Here is a 17,662-nt window from a genome sequence, read left to right on the forward strand (position 1 = left end):
ATTGTAACTGATAATGTTACACACTTTGTCTCCCACAAGATTTGCACATTCTTGGCGAATAATGATCTGAAACACTTCAAGGTTGCATTGTATTCACCATCTTCAAATGGATTAGTTGAGAGGGCAAACAGGCTGGTGGAGGAAGACATACAGGTAGCTCTCTCCTCCTGCCAGGATGTTCAAGATTTTGTGGTGTCAAAATTATGGTCTTATAATATCTCGCCCAATGATACTACAGGGGTGCCACCTTTTACGCTCTTAAGAGAAAGAAATGTTCACACACATCTGTGTCCAGATTGGATGCAGAACAAACACAACAAACAAATCCCGGTGGGTAAAGGTCTCATATCCCATGTGATGCAGAAGCAGAGGGCAATGAAGTTGAGGCATGAGGCGTGCGAAAGTTTTAGAAATATGGATCTGGAAGTAAATGATTGGGTCCTTACAAAACTTTAAAGGGCCCTGTTCTGGATTCAATATTGAAGGTCGTAGACACCAAGTTGATTCCTACAATCCGCTATGGCTGTGTAGTCCTCCTTGGGTGGGATGCACATACCCTGGATACATATGTCACAAAACGTTTAAAACTTAATTTCCCATCAAGGAGCATTTCTACAATATTTTAATGTCAGATCGGTACGAGATCAAAGCCTACATAAATTATTGTGGATTGAACTAGCCAGCTGTGGCACAAACCTTCCTGCACGTTGTTATGTGGCGACTTTGACTCATCTCCAAGCGGAAAGCCAATGGAAAGCACCAGTTAATTTAATAACTTTCAAAAAACGTCTTTACAGAAACATGAGGAAACTATCACGCAGTCAGGGTTTACACATAGTGACAAAACGCCCTGGCGCCTGGATGGCGATTAATAGCTATAGCACTTTGTTGTTCGACTTGTATAAAACATTAATTTGTATTATTCTGTTTTGGCTGTGTCTCCTACCTTGAGCATGCCCGGAGGGGGATTTAGCAAGGGGAGGCATAATTTGCAGATTCTGTAAAACAATCGGAAGAAACACTAGCTCATTTGGTTTGCAACTGTTCGAGGCTACTGTCAGAAAGGAGAAAACTACTTGGAAAGTTGTTTTATCAAATAAATATAAGAACATGTCCACAGGCCATAATTAGCTGTCTAAATCCTAAGGACTCGGGGGCGTAGCCAAGATGGCGGAGTAGGACGTGCTTTTCAGTCCCTCCGGCGCTGTCCGACATCAAGCTTTGAAAATCACCCCTGCTAGTGCCCATCCCCGCAAGTGCTGACAGGCGACCGTGTCCCCCAGCTGTCCTGATATCTCTGGGGCGGCTATTTTGTGGTGAGTAGCGGATGCCGAGCAACGCGTACCAGTGAGGCCCTGATCGGCTCGGGCCGGGCGACCCACGTGGCAGGTGGAGGGGGCGGCGGCCTGCCCCTAGCGGATTGGCGCCGCGGTGAGCAGAGGTGCGAAGTACGGTGCTGCAGCAGGACTGTGGAATCGACAGGCGGTCGCAGCAAAGTCAGGAGCGGCCTCGCCGAGATTTAGCAGCAGCCCTTTGGCCAGGAAGAGAGCGGGTGGCCTGGAAGTCTGGGGCGGCTGCAGAGGTTGAGACCCCCGCTGGGCGGGCGAGTGCTCCCGCGCCGCTGCCTGGACAGTCAGCGGAGGTGGGTACCCATGAGCCTAAGACCCGGACGGCACTTGGGGCAGCATCCACCCGGGGAAGGTGAGGAGAGCAGGGGTAGCCCCGGGGAGGCTGGCAGTTCGGTCCGCAGGACGGCGGACCGAGAGCTTCTAGAGTGAGAGCGCGAAGCGCTGAGGGCCCGGGGTCAGGCCTAGAGTTACCACAAGCTCTCCGTCTCAGCGCCTGGTGGGCTGGAGAGGCCGGAGTCCTGTGAGCTACAAACTGACCCCGCCGGTGGCGGCGAGTTATTGTTCCCTTCCCTCTGGGAGCCTGGGCACGTACATCTCCGGTCTGCCTGGGTGCAGTGATCTGTTTCTTCGTCGTTCGGCCCGCATATCGGCGGGGAGGCCTAGCAGCGTGGTAACTGAGGGAAAGGCCGCCTGGCTGCGTAGGTTGGTGTGAATTCTGGAGGCCCCAATAGCGTGGTCAGAGGGGTGGCAGTGATTGTAAGAGCCTGCAGAGGAGAGGCCCTCGCCCTCTAGACTTCAGTACAGCCAGCTTCTCACACGCGGCCCACCTTTAAGGCCCAGCACAGCAAGCTTTCCACACGCAGACCACCTATGGACTCCGGCGCGGCAAGCTTCCCCCACGCAGCCCACCTCTAGACTCCGATGCAGCAAGCTTCCCACACGCAGCCCACCTCTAAACAACAGCACAGTAGAGTGGCGGCTTGTTGAGCTGAGACTGGGGCCTGCCTGTACACGGGCCCTGGCGGGAGTGTGCCTCTCGCCCAGGTGTCGAGTCCGAGGAGCTACATCCGCAGGAGAGGGGGGGGGGGCGCTACCAGCACAGTCCTACCTGCTTAGTCGCAGATTCCATCCAGGTGTATGATGGCAGCGGCCAGAAATAGGAAAGACAAGCCCCCGAAAGACGTGCTGGACAGTCCGCCTCGCCGGCTGCTGATAAGTCCCCGCGGCCTGATGATAATAATGCCAACCACCAAAGCATTCATGATGGAGTTGTTTTCTGACATCAAGGAAGATATCTCAGAGTTGCGCTCTCAGCTCGCGTCTGATCTGTGGGAGGTGAGGCGCGATGTGGACGCAGTGGGGGAGCGGGTGGCGAGGGTGGAGGAACATGATCTGGGGATGGTGATTTTTTCACTATTAATTTCGTTTTGAGTGCTTCTAAAGTACTTTAGTGCTCTTCTTCTTGGGATTTGCTCCTTTTTGAAGTCAAATATGCCTGCATTATTTGATAAATGCCCGGAGGGCTCCTGGAAGAAGGCCAAATCGGATTCCCATGAGGTGTGTATCCTCTGCCTTCCCTCTTCCCATGTCCCAGAGGAGTGTGAGATTTGTCAGGGCTTCTCTGGCAGGACCCTGAAGGAAAGAAAGAAGATCAGGCTTCAGGGTCTCTAGGAAAGAAGGCTGAAGGCACAAGGTGGGTCTGGAGGGGCTCCTTCTGCCCATGCTGAGGCCTCTGGGGGGCTCCCCAGGGGCAGGAAGACCAGCAAACGTGCCCACTCTCCGTCTGGGTCGATTGCAGCGACCACGACGTCGAGAGGAATGACTGCGGTCTGTTCCCCGTCCCCCCAGGGCTCGGGGGCGAAGCGCCGTCGGCGCTCGACGGCGAGGGATGTGCACAGACCGCCGTCGAAGTCTCCGGTGACGATTTTGTCGTCATCCTCGTCGGTCTCGACGTCGAGTGATCGACGTCGAAGGGCCCGGCGTCGGCGCTCGCCGTCGAAGCGACACCGCCGTCGGCGAAGAGGAGGAGAACATCGTCGTCGAGGGGATCCTCGTCGTCGAGTGGTCCGCCGTCGAGGCGCAAGAGGTCGCTGTCGAGGCGCAAGAGGTCGCTGTCGAGGCGCAAGAGGTCGCTGTCGAGGCGTAAGAGGTCGCTGTCGAGGCGCAAGAGGTCGCCGTCGAGGCGCAAGAGGTCGCCGTCGAGGCGCAAGAGGTCGCCGTCGAGGCGCAAGAGGTCGTCGTCGAGGCACGAGAGATCGACGTCGAGGCGTACAAAGTCGACGTCGAGGCATGGACGACGGTCGACGCCGAGGAAGAGACGCTCGACGTCGAGGGGCCGACGCTCGCCGTCTGGTCACCGTTCTTCGACGTCGAAGAAGCGGGAGAGGAGGCCTGATGCCATGGGAGGCTCTCCGACGCCCCAGGCTGGTGGTGGATCACCGGGCTCGGTGTATTCCGAGGTGTATACGCCTTCGCAGGTTACGCCTTCGCCGCCATTGCAGAGGGGTCCCCTGCCGAGGGTTCCTACCCCTCCGCCTTTGCCTCCGCTTCCGCAAACCGTACCTCAACCTCAGGTGCCACTGAAGCCTGCTCCGGTTCCTCCGAGGTCGTTTTCGTTGCCCAGGTTTCCGACACCTCCCAAGGGGACTCCTAAGCCGCAGGCCCCGGCCAAGCCTATGACGCCCGCTCCGGTGGAACCGGCGGATCGCCCGAGGCCTAGGAAGTCCAGATCGCTCTCCGGACGGAGAGGAAGATCTAGGAGTCGGCGCAGATCCTCCACTAGATCTAGGCGCCGCCATAGGAGGCGAGGGTCTAGGTCCCGCACGGACTCCTCCAGGACACGATCCTATTCGCCGACCTTGTCGGATTCCCCGGGGACAAGGGTGTCTCCGGTGGACGACATCAGCACGTTCCAGGAGGTTCTCCTGAGGGGGGCTACGAAATTGGGCATCACGGTGACGGCTCCTACAACGTCCATGATATTCGAGACACTTCACAAGAAGCATCTGTCTCGCCCTCTGCTGCCATTGGTGCCAGGGCTGGTCGAACCTGCGGAGGAGCTGTTTCTTACGCCTGCGGTGGTGAAGGCCGCTCCCTCCCGACTTTTGAAGAAGTACAGAGCACCGGATTCGGACCCGGCCTTCCTGCGGATGGACCCAGTGCCCGACTCCGTTATAGTGACGGCGGCCAGGAAGTTACCTCCCCGTCCTCCACCGTGCCGCCTGATAAGGAAAGCCGATGGATTGATTCGGCTGGAAGGAAGGCTTGTGGAACTTCTTCCACGACCATGAAAGCCTCCAGCGATTCGGCTTTGCTGGGGCGGTACAGCCGTGCCCTGTGGGACTCCCTGGAACAGTTCACGGACCTTCTGCCACGTGACAAGAAGGAGGACTTCCTATAAATACTTAAGGAAGGGATGCTGGTTTCAAACCAGGTCATCAGCGCGGCTGCGGATATCTCGCTGTTGTCGGCCCATGGTTACTGTCACGGGATCAACCAGCGCCGTCATGCTTGGCTCAGGCTCACGTCACTCAAGCCGGAGGCCCAGCAGCGGGTGGCCAATCTGCCCTTTTCCGGAGAAACACTGTTCGGAAAACATGCCGATGATGAGATGGCCCGCATGAAGGCGGAGGCGGAGACCCTGATGGCTGTGGGCTTGGAAAAGCCCAAAGAAAAGAAGTCCTACCGCCCGTTCCAGAGACGGTTCAGTGCACAGGGGAAAGGACGAGGACAGTCTTCGGGACAGCAGCAGCAACAACAGCAGCAGTTCCGGAGACCCTTCCAGAAGCGCCAGAAGGGTAGAGGTGGACAGCAGTCCTCTACAGCTAACAAAGGCCCAGCCGGGTCTCGACCCTGAGCGGTTACTTCCCCTTCATCCGTTACCCGCTCCGGTGGGGGGAAGCGTTCAATTTTTTCTGGCAGAGTGGAGAAAAATTACTCAGGACAAGTGGGTGCTGAATATTGTTTGCAATGGATACAGTCTTCGGTTCACCAGCCCTCCTCCATCGATTCCTCCGGTCAGCTCGCAGTATTAACTGCGCGAGCTCCAGGCGGAGGCCGATATCCTGTTAAGGAAAAGGGTGACAGAAGACGTACCTCTGTCTCAAAGAGGAAGAGGTCTGTACTCCCGGTTCTTTCTGGTCCGCAAGAAGGACAAGAACGAGTTCAGGCCCATTCTGGACTTGCGACAGGCGAACAAATGGATTCGCAGAGAGAAGTTTCGCATGCTGTCGTTGCATCAGATTTATCCTCAGTTGCAACAGGGAGACTGGCTATGTGCAATAGACCTACAGGATGCGTACTTCCATGTGCCCATTGCACACAAACACAGGAAGTTCCTGCGATTTCAAGTCGACACCAATCACTATCAGTACACTGTACTTCCGTTCGGGCTGAAGTCTGCGCCCAGGACTTTCTCGAAGTGCATGGCAGTGGTAGCGGCACACCTGAGGAAGAACAAGGTGTTTGTCTACCCGTACCTGGACGATTGGCTGATCAAGGCCTCCTCCTTCTCGGAAGCTCAAGCGCACTTCCAGAAGACGTGCGTTCTTTTGAACAAGCTGGGGTTGCACATCAACATGTCCAAGTCTGTCCCGACTCCGGTCCAGTGCATTCAGTACTTCGGGGCCACCATCGATACGAGGTCAGCAAGCGTGTCTCCTTCGGAGGAGCGACGATTATCACTTCTTCGGAAGGCTCAGGCTCTTATGACCACTCCTTCTACAACAGTGAGGACAGTGTCTTCTCTACTGGGATCGATGGACTCTTGTATCTTCCTGACGCCACATGCGCGGCTGCACATGAGGCCGCTGCAGGAGTGCTTGGAGGATCAGTGGGACCAGAGGAGAGGATCTTGGGACGACAAGATACGACTGTCTCTGCATGCTCTTCAGTCTCTGAAGTGGTGGTGTTCAGCGGAGAATCTCCTCAGAGGGGTTCCCTTCCACAAGGACATTCCCACTCAGACTATCGTAACGGATGCTTCTCTCCAGCGCTGGGGAGCGCACTCCGGAGACTTACAGATTCAAGGGACGTGGTCCCCGACGGAGTCCACGTACCACATCAATTTTCTGGAACTCAGAGCTGTTCACTTGGCACTGAAGGCCTTTCACCCGTCTTTCCAGACCAACTCTTTGCTTGTACAGACGGACAATACGACCACGATGTATTACCTCAACAAGCAGGGGGGCTCGAGATCATGCATCCTGTCGCAGGAGGCGCAGGCGATCTGGCACTGGCTTCTGGCTCGAGGACTGCCGATAACGGCCACCCATCTGCCAGGTGTGCAGAATGTTCAGGCAGACGCACTGAGCAGACTGATTCAGGAAAACCACGAATGGGTCATAAACGACGAAGTACTAGGAGAAGTCTGCGCAAGGTGGGGAACTCCAGACGTAGATCTGTTCGCCACCGCAGAAATCAGCAAATGCCGAAACTACGCCTCCAGGTACTACCAGCTGGGGACGCTGGGGAATGCGTTATGGATCAACTGGTCGAACAACTTTCTGTACTCTTTTCCACCCATTCCCCTGATTCCGTCGGTTCTCATCAAGCTGTCCCAGTCCAGGGCGCGGAGGATACTGATTGCCCCGGAATGGCCCAGGCAGTGGTGGTTCACGGACCTGCTTCACCGGTCTCTCCTTCCTCACATGAAGTTGCCGTGCAGGCCGGACCTTCTCACGAAGTTCGGGGGGCTGATGTTGCACCCCAACCTCTCGTCTTTGAGGTTGGCGGCATGGCTCCTGAGATAGTGCAATATGGCCATCTTAATCTCCCAGAAGATTGCATGGACATACTGAAGGAGGCTAAGCGACCTTCCACTAGGACTTCTTCTGCTTACAAGTGGAAGAGGTTTTGTATCTGGTGCAAGTCCAAGAACTATGACCCCACGACATGTAAGGAAGATGTCATCCTTCCATACCTTCTACATCTGGCGCAGTCTGGCCTTAATGTCCATTCCATTAAGGTCCATCTGGCTGCATTGACTGCCTACAGGAAATGCCCTTCACAGACTTCCTTCTTCCAGATCCCTGTGATCAAAGACTTTTTGGAAGGCTTGAAGAAAGTGTTTCCTCCTGTCAGGCTTCCTTCGCCTTCATGGGATCTGAATGTGGTGCTGTCCAGGTTGATGAAGGAGCCTTTTGAACCTATTCATAAGGCTTCGTTGCAGCACCTGTCCTGGAAGGCGACGTTCCTCGTGGCCATTACATCGGCCCGCAGGGTGAGTGAAATTCAGGCATTGTGTTGCCAAGAACCTTATACTGTATTTCATGCTGCTAAGGTTGTTATGCGTACTCACCCTAAGTTTCTTCCCTCGGTTATTTCTGATTTTCATGTCAACCAGACTATAACTTTGCCTACTTTTTTTCAGAATCCTTCATCTCCAGCGGAAAGGTCTTTACATTCCCTGGATGTTCGGAGGGTGTTGAAATTGTATCTGGATAAAACCAAAGATATTCGTAGGTCGGACCAATTGTTTATCAATTATGGATCAGTCAGGACAGGTCTTGCTACCTCCTAAGCAGTCCATCTCGAGGTTGATTGTGTCCTGCATACAATTGTGTTACCAAAAAGCTAATAAGACCTTAGGGGGTAAACCTAAGGCTCATTCCACCAGGGGCAAAGCTGCCACGACTGCTTTGCTCCGTAATGTTCCAATTGCAGAAATCTGCAAGGCGGCCACTTGGAAGTCGGTTCATACCTTTGCTAAGCATTACTGCCTGGACACTGATGCCAGAGCAGACGCTCAGGTTGGGCAGGCTTCGCTGCGAAATCTGTTCGCACAATAGTGGTTTTATTTCTCGTTTCTCCACCGCCGCTTTGGTGTGGGGATGGGCTTGCCATTCTATTCACTAGATTATGACTATACACAGAGATCCCCTACTACAGAAGGAGTAGTTTCTGTCCTGTAACTCCAGTTCTGTAGTAGGGGTATCTCTGTTATAGTCATAAGCGCCCGCCCTCCTCCCCGGTGGAGAGAGATATTCATGTAAGAATGCTACAGGTCTGGCATGTTACGCCTTCAAAAAGAACTGAAAGTAAAAGGGACCTGCAGTGCATTCTGGGATACTGTGAAGTTCTGGAAAGTTCTCTGAAAGGCACAGTATCCTGTTCTGAGCCACATAATGGCAGCCTATAGGGCTTGTCTGTCCAGATCCTCCTCTCTATCATTCCAGAGGGTTTTTGCTGCTGAAGCAAGGGAAATCTGTACAGGCTTTTCTGTTTTGTGGATTTTTTTGGTGGAATTTCTAGTTGAAGTACTGGACAGTGTAGCCTGTGTTATAGGCTGCATTATCTGTCTTTAATTCTCTCTTAAGTGTCTGTGCAGGTCTGCATTTTTCGACACTTGAAGAGATTATTTTTGATTGCTCCGGGGTCCACGCACATGGGTGGGACTATTCACTAGATTATGACTATAACAGAGATACCCCTACTACAGAACTGGAGTTACAGGACAGAAACTACTCCTTTTGTATCAGACTTTCCACTAATTGGATCATTATAGATTTGCTCTCCTTTCCCTATAGAACTCCTACAAACTGATCCCGGAATAAACCCCCCCCCCCCAGTTAAACAGCGTTTTTTTCTCAGGACGGTCTTACTTCCCCTCACCCGCCCAAAAAAAAGGTAACATGATTGTGAGTCTTAGGGCCAAAAAAGTTTGGGAACCACTGCCCTAGAAGATGCCCTCATTGGCTAATGAAAATAAAGTCTTGGAAAAAAAGCATTTAACTCACATATTATTTTGGGGACCATGATACTCGTTGGTCATTTGAGCAATATTGTTTAAATATTAGTGATTTCATCAATTATGTAATTTAACATGATATGGGTGGTGTAATTTGTGAGGTCCTCATGAGTTCACAATGGGGACGCAAGTACTAGTTATTTTACAAAACTAGAACTGGAATATTTCAACAGTTTCAGGACTTTTTATTGTTCCTGTCACATGTCAGCACCCAGCTATAATGTTCCTTTAACCTTTGGCTGGGTAGTGAGAGTTTGCCACTTCCCATGCACCCAATCCTCCGTGAGGGCGCCATGTCATCCGATGGACCTCATCGCAGCGATCTAACAAATTAAGGGTATCTTAGAGACTTGAGAGGGGGAGCTGGGGACCCTGCCTCCATATAGCATGTGAAACATTTCATGGTGCTCTATCCAGGGAAGCTGTAACTTTAACATGTGGTCCAGAATATCACGGTGCAGCTAATCATTAATTCAGATCATCTGTGCTTCCCATTATTAGAGTTGTATATCTGCCCAGCCCAGCTTCATATGAAGAACGGCAGCACTGCAAGAGGAGACCATCTGAATTGTAGTGCTTTGCATACAACATAACCGCCCCACGTTTGATTTTATTATTCACTCCATTCACATTCCAAGACATAATGCAAAATTCCTTCCTATGCGCATTCAGTGAATTTTTAACCATTTCGGGCATTTGGTGACTTACCATTTCTGTGGCCAAGTGAACAAATAAAACAAAACTAAACCCAACCACGGTACAACAAAACCATAACCCTCTTTCGCCTCCTGGCCCCCCATCATATACTTTGACCCATGAAGCATCTGTCCCCTATATGTAGACACACCATTCTTTTAAGTGAAGAAAGAAAAAATCAAAACAGAAACACTGTGAACTCCAAGGGGACAACGCTGCAAGTCACCTCGGTAGGGTAAACTGTGATATCTCTGACTGCCCAGGAAATACTTTTTTACAGCTTTGATTCCATAAATACGGAATGTTAACGCTCTAGACGCTCATTAGAATACAGTGGTGAAGGTGCAGTAGAGCAATGAGGAAACAACTGACTGGCTGTTGCTGGTGTTGGTGTTGTAAGTACATGTTTCTGTAAACATACCAGACGTATTTTCTAACAGTGATCCATCAGATATTTGAGAATTTATAGAACGTATGCCCTCGTTTTAGTTTTCTAGATCGCTAGCCTGAATTTGCAGGACAAAAAGAAACCCCTCATTTTGTTCATTTGCTGCAGCATACTTTGGGGGAAATGCTTTCAGTTTTACCGCTTTGATTCCGTAAATACGGAATGTTAGCACTCTAGTTTGTTAGAATGGTGTTGTCATGCTACATTAAAACACTGGGGAATCAACTGACAGACTGGTGTTAGATGTACATGCTTTACTCAGAATATCAAAGAAAATGTGCTAACATTTAAACTTCTGGAGCACCGTCCATACGTGTGAGAAAATCATGAGAGAAACTTTTCTCCCAAACACAGCTCTTAAAATTCCAACAGAGGATCACCATTTTTCACTGGGTAAAATCACCTTAGAAAACACCATAGTTTCTAAAATTAGAATAGTATCACCTACAAAAAATTTACTTGGTAATTAAAATCTGTTATTGCCTTTCCTACATGATCTTTTTTTGTGAGCCTCCAAACCTCCAGTGCATTTAAAATGTTTTAGTGGGTACCATGTCGAGTCTTGTGATGTCATCCACAAAATTTTGTCTATGTTATGGCCGCCCAATAAAGCGGTATATACCCCCCACCAACATGTCCCTGGCAGTCATGGTGTTCTCTCCCTGCCCCTTCAGGATGCAGGGACCAATCTCTCAAGTCCTGTAATGCCTGCCACAACATATAGTTTATGTCAAAGCCAGCCTGTGAGGATTATCCAATCCTCTTTAAATGTCACTAACATTTAATGTTGTTAAATGCCTTCTCGCCCAACCATACACATTTTAAAATGCCAGTTTCTCAAACTACTGAACGGATTTACACCAAATAACAAAAAAAACTCTGAGTAAAGTTCTAACTTTGCGCCAAACTTGATATAATTCCATTCACCTCTTTCCTGCATCAGTGAGAATTCTTTCCTATGGTAATTTAAATAGGAATCAGCATTTTGCTATCTCCACCCCCTTGTTTTCTTAGCACTCGCTTGACGGACCAGTGCAAACTTTCCATGAAGGACCCAAAGCGGATGAAATATTTATGGGAAGTTTCATTTGGATCCGTCAAGTCGCGCCAAAGTTATTAAGAAAACAAAAATGCCTATCCTATGGAAAGTCTGACTTAACTATAATTACTCCTGTGATTTTGCTGCCAGAGTATTATGTAATCTATATATAAAACAAATAATTGAATATGCTTTCACCTTTTTTACGCTCTGATCAGTAGGCCGTAAAGTTAAAGGGCTCACATCACCACTTCCAGGCTCTGCTACCAACCATCCTATATGTCCCTTACATTCATTAGGCAGATTATTTTCTAGAATGTTGAAAGGAGAAGCACTATGGGTTTTTCGTAAATAGACTTCAACTGTCAATTCTGCACTATAAAAGTCCTACCTATGTCCTCTCTGGGTTAGAGACTCAAGTTCATATAAATACAAGCTACGTCAGTGCCAAAAGGTCTGGCTTTAAAAGAATGTTGTATTGTAATATGTCCTAGACGATGGATTGGAAAAAGGCATTCTAGGCCCCAGAGAATTTGAATATCTCATGAAAAAACATCTGAGAATTCCCATAATCTACTTTCTACCAAAAGTTCATAAAGACGCAAACAACCCTCCAGGATGACCCATTGTGTCTGGTTCTGAATCAGTCCTAGAACCCTTTTTCGCAATACATTGACCTATTTTTGAAACTAAGAGGTTCCCTCATAATTGCAGGATACAATGTACTTTATCAACAGAGTAGAAGGCTTCAGTTTCGATCCTGTAGAACAAAGATTAGTGACATTGGATGCAGTCTCATTATACATGAAAAATGATGAGGCCCTAGAAGCCATAGAATTTTACTTGGAGAGAAGACCACAACCATATCAAGTATCTACACATTTCATCTTAAGCCTGGCCTCGCTGACACTTAAAAAGAATGACTTCAAATTTGAGGAAGATTTTTTCTTACAAATCAAGGGGACAGCGATGGGATGTCCCTTCACTCCAGAAATGGCAGCTTTGTGCATGGCAAGATATGAGGAAAAATACATCTACACCAATAATCCAGTCATTGACCATATATCCCAGTAGTATCATTATATTGACAACATTTGGAGCGGAGATGAAACAGATCTCATGGAGTTTCATACCTGGGTTTAACAGAAGCCCGGACATCAAATTCAGTTTGACACGTAGTACTACAAGTCGGATTTTCTTGGATGTTGAGGTCAGACCGTCTGATGCCGGATTAAATACAACTTTATACACCAAGACCACAGAATAAAAAACACAATGCCGTACATTATAAAAGCTTTCATCCTAGGAATCTCAAAGATAATTTGCCGTACGGTCAATTTTTGAAAATAAGACTCAATTCCATCCGCAAGGAAGACTACGAGGTACATGACCATACTACACCGAGGGAACATTTATTGACATAATAGCCAAAAACATCAACAAACCGATTTGTGTGTGTGTCAACCTATGGTCCCCATACCAACGCTTTTAAAAAGATTATACACAATATTGGCATCTCATCAGAAGTACGGAGTGTGGTTTTGATCTTCCTCTATTTGCTTTAATTAAGAACATCTGTATTGGACAATACATAATTAGAGCCAGTGATGCACAACAAAGAAAACATGACAATTTACGTTCTGTCATGAATCTGAAACCAGGTCAGGGTCATCATTCATGTGGAAATTGTACGGTTTGTAGTCCTACAATTGAGGGGTCCGTTTATACTGATTTTCAAGTTCAATGGAGGCACAATGAGTTTACTAACTGTAAAACAAGGAACGTGGTGTATGCAATAATTTGCCCATGTCCCAAAAGGTATATAGGCAAGACAAACCAGAAAGTGAAACAAAGAAAAGTTCAACATCACTCCAGATTAAAAAATTAAATTACAGCGGCACATATGGTCAGCTACTACAGTGAGATGGGCCATAATGAAAGGGATTTCAAGTCTTCAGTGCCAGAGGTGGGGACTCAGAAACTTTACTGAAAAGAAGCCTATTTGATTATGAAATTCCACATGACAACAAGGGGATTAAATTAAATGACGGAGATTAATAGATTATAAAACCACAAGACTCATTTTATAATGTCAAGCAATCCTTACCACATAGGACTATGGACATTATGTGGTAAACTTACCTACCACAGTTTTACCTACCACAGTTTTACCTCCCTTAGAAATGTACGAATATTAAATATATATCATTTACACGTTTACACAAATTCAATAAACCACGAATTCCAGCATGCACCATTGCAAGTGGAGGTAGCGGTATCGGCGCTCGACACCACGCTTTATCGACTAAGTATCATTTAACAACTGGCATTAAAGTAGCCCGGAGATTGTTACCAGATCACAAGACAAAGAGTAATGGATACGAGCGACACTAAAAACAGAAGGTAAGTACCTTTATGATCTTTGGCCCAAAATAACGTGATAGCGGTTTCATGAATGGCAAAATTAATCGGAGAGCTCGCTACACAGTTTCAATTCAAGATCACGTAATGGGAACCATTTTACGGAAGCTGCCATTTTGCAACACAGTTTCAGTGGATCATTGGATCTTCACTCAGCAGGTGTGCTAGCACGGAAAAGATAACCCACACCGTATATAAAAGAAAAAAGCAAGCCAATCGAAGCCAGTTACGTTTGACAAGGCAAGTTGCTTCAAACTTATCATTGGGGAGCGTTCATAATAGTCACGTTTATTTTCATCATTAAGACCAATTCTAACTTTAAAAGAGCACGGATAAAAAAACGTATTTTACTAAACATCACCCTTTATAAGCTTTAAAGAAATAAAAGGAACAACATATTGTGACTCATATTGGACTTGTGTCTAATCCATGGTTCATTAAGAACAATGTATATCTAATCAATGTCCTAATCATTATTCAGATTCGTTAATGCTAGAACACATTACTACTTCCTCAGGTAAATCTAAGAAAAATCCACAATAGGAGACATAGATACCTGTGATCTGGCTTCAAGCTTTTCAAAATAAGAAGTTACCACTGCTACTTCAATTTGTACGAGGAGGAATCAAGGTACCTTACGAGCAAAATTTAGTGTGGTATTAAAAGAGAGGATAATAGCTAAGTGCACAGTCCTAATTTATTGTTTCATAATACCTTTCACAGAAGTGACCTAGTCCCGGTTCTGAGGAACGCCTTTAACCCTAGAGGGTTTGAAATGCGTTGGCCTAGCTTCTGGGCAAGACTACTCGCAATAAATCAATAACGTCTTGGAGATATGGCAATATGCCTATTCCTTCAGCATGAATATACAAGTTAGTGACCCCCAGTAGCCTACACGGGCAGGACATATTGTGTAACTAACAATAACAACTTTTCCGCCAGGTGTGAGCTTTGTTCAAATGAAGGACTGGTCTAAGAAGGGTTATTTTCACTAATTGAATGAACAAAACTTTATTGGGGTTTTTTAGTCATTAGTTGTGGTTTTTATATTGTTAAAACGTGCTTGAAGTGTATAATTGAACCCCCTTTCCCAGAAAAGGTTTGCCCTTCAAAAAGACATTTACAGGAAAGTTACATACCGTTTGGAATTAATATATAAGGAAAGTGAAATAAATCACTAGGGCCAATAAAAATTAGTTTTTGGTCCTGTATATTTGAATTGGTATACAAAAACTTGGCAACTCGACATATTGCTTGTTTATAGTATTGTAATATGAAGCATTACAGGTAGATAGCACTGACATCGATATGTATATGTGTAGAAGTCAAGAACTGTAGAATAATATTGGTGTAGGTTGTTAGGTGACAGTTGTACTGTCTAGCCGGACCAAAAACTCCATGTAGGTTAACTGCTTCCCTCTTTGTGTGCTGTTGCCAGACAAAAAGCACATACATTATATAGTTATCTAAGACACTTTAATAGAATTACCATGCCATGTGTGTGCCCTTGGAAGTTCAACTGGAGGCAGCTGGATAAATGAACAAAATTATAACAGGTGTCTGGAGTGCAAGCACATTTTGCGAATGCACACGTCTGCCCAATCAAAGCATGTACTCCTATCCTGGCTCCCAACATGTGGCTGGAGCCAAACTCTCTTTCCTGGTGATTATCATATAATTGTTTGGTGACAGCTGCTCTGTCGAGCCAACTGAGGCATGAGTCAAAAGGGAAGTGGAGCAACTGATCCACTGACACGCATGCTACCTTGGGTGGGTATAGAGGCTACGTGCAAGTGTTTTGATTGGCAGACATGGCTGGGACCCTATTGTTAAGATTAACAACTTGATTTGTTTCTCTCTGGCCCTCCATTTTACAGTGATCCATCCAACTGACTGATTCACATCAAATCCATCCAATCCATCAGAGGCAATCCTAATAGGTTGCCTCTGATGGATTGGGTGCTGGGGGCATTGGTGGTCTGTCAGTACATTACCTACTTTGGTCAAGGCAACTCATTTATAATGTTCTTGCACTAGCTAGCCCTCTACCTTATCAGCACTTCAGTGCCCCTGAGAAATCTCCTTAAACCTCCTCTATGGTCTGCAGTCTTCTTGCTAAAGTAGCTTAATGAGTTCAGTTTAAAAGCTACAGCAACTAAAATCTAAATGCACATTTGATGTCGTTTTTGTATTGAGAGCACCGTAAAGTGACTGGCCCTGACATTTGTGATCTTTGCTTTTGGGTATCTTCCATGTTAAAGCAATTTAAAACAAATACAGGGAGGCCGTTAAGCTAAATGTTTATTTTTGTGGATGTTGATTTTATAGCATAGTCCGTTTCTCACACTAAGTCTTTGTGTTCCTCTTTGTGTGCATGTTCGTTACAGTTCATGTTCTCTGTTGCTTGCATGTGGTCATTGAGATCACAAGTGTCCAAACTCATCACACGCATGTAAACATATCTCTTGCTGTGCTCCAGTAACCATCATGGCTGTGATGTGTATTCGCACTCTACCCTGTGTCCAACGCACCCTTGAATAGGCCATGTGCCACAACAGACCACGTTCCTTTGCCACCAGTTTTCTTTGGGTCCTCAGCATGTTTGAGTCCTTTGCCCACATTAATGCCAGTGTTCCTTATTTGCTCTCTGGCAGATGCACCCCTCCTCTCTTGTTTTTCTGCTATCTTTTCTCTTCTTTCCTCATCTTCCAATGCATGCACAGTGGTGTGAGATGACGCAAAGAAAGACCCACTATTTTGCATGTCTAATTTTGTGAGTGTGAGTTCTGTTTTAGGAAAACTGGACAATGCCTATAATTGCCTCACTACCTCTGTTCCTTTCAAATTCTGAAACAATAAAGTGGTGCAACGTAATCCCACATCTCCTAAGCAGTTAGCACTCGAGGTTAGCAGCAGGGGGGCAAACAACACTTCCAAAGAAATGGGTTTCCTAAAAAAGGCTAAATAATTTCATTATGTTAGGGCGATGCCAAGGTTTGGCAAATGATAATAGAGAAGAAAATCCATAGACTTGATAAGTCCCAAGAGCTGACTGCATTTTCCTGCAATCCTTAAGAAATGGTTGAAAGAGAGGCCCTTTTTTGTAGGATAAGCTAATTTCACAGAATTGCTCTTTCTATTGGAAATCCTCTTTTTCAAAGTGCTTCTAATTCCTCCATTGCCAGCCGACTAATTAATAGTAAATTTGCCTGCCATTGAAGTGAATATTGCATCCTAGAACTTTGTGGTTAGGCAAAGGGAATACAGGCGCTAGTAAGATCCATTGGGATGTGACTTTTGATGGAATACCAGAAGGCTGAACAAAGGCAGGGTGTTGGATTTACCTTGCACCTCTTCTCCTGATAACCTTTGCTGTGGATTTAAGAGTGGTGGTTCCTCCTTCTTGCAGAATACTTTTGCTTTTTCTAACTTTTTTCATGTAGCATTTTTGCTTGGTTCTATAACTAGCTATGGTTTGATTTTCTTTTATTGGCTGTGAAGTTCTAGCCCAGACTGAAATTTCTGCTTTCCTCACCCCAATTTCCTGCAAGCTGCATGTAATACTGTTAGATCTTAGACTGGAAACAATCTGCCTCGGAGGCTTCAAAAGTAATGAAGTGGAGCAGCACATCCATCCTAAAGAGAAATCGCCTGGCTTAGAAAAGCTCTGAAAATGACTGAAATGCTAAAGTCCACAATGCAATTACATCGTTTTGCAGTTTCTTGGGGTCCCTAAGATGACCTGACATTTTCTTGAGGATGTGAACAAGTTATTATTAGTTAGAGAGGCGAATCTTGGCGATTGGCATTCTCCATATTGGACCTTGGATCATTAAGTAGCTTGCCAAGATTAGAGCCTACACTATGGATGAACTTTAAGTTAGAGTACAGTCAGTGTGTGAATTGAAAAGCTGAGATTTAAATTTACAGTAGAGAAAGGATGTGGTGTTGATGACTTGTGA

The 17,662-nt window shown here is 46.8% G+C and overlaps 1 protein-coding gene across 21 annotated transcripts in view; it reads left to right on the plus strand.

Moving 5' to 3' along the window:
- The window catches only part of ANKS1A (ankyrin repeat and sterile alpha motif domain containing 1A), a 1,080,152-nt gene that overhangs the window by 337,158 nt on the left and 725,332 nt on the right, over nt 1-17,662 (plus strand). The gene's annotated exons all lie outside the window — the stretch shown is intronic.

Source organism: Lissotriton helveticus, chromosome 5_1 (genome assembly GCF_964261635.1).
Source record: "Lissotriton helveticus chromosome 5_1, aLisHel1.1, whole genome shotgun sequence".
In the NCBI taxonomy this organism is placed as follows: Eukaryota; Metazoa; Chordata; class Amphibia; order Caudata; family Salamandridae; genus Lissotriton; species Lissotriton helveticus.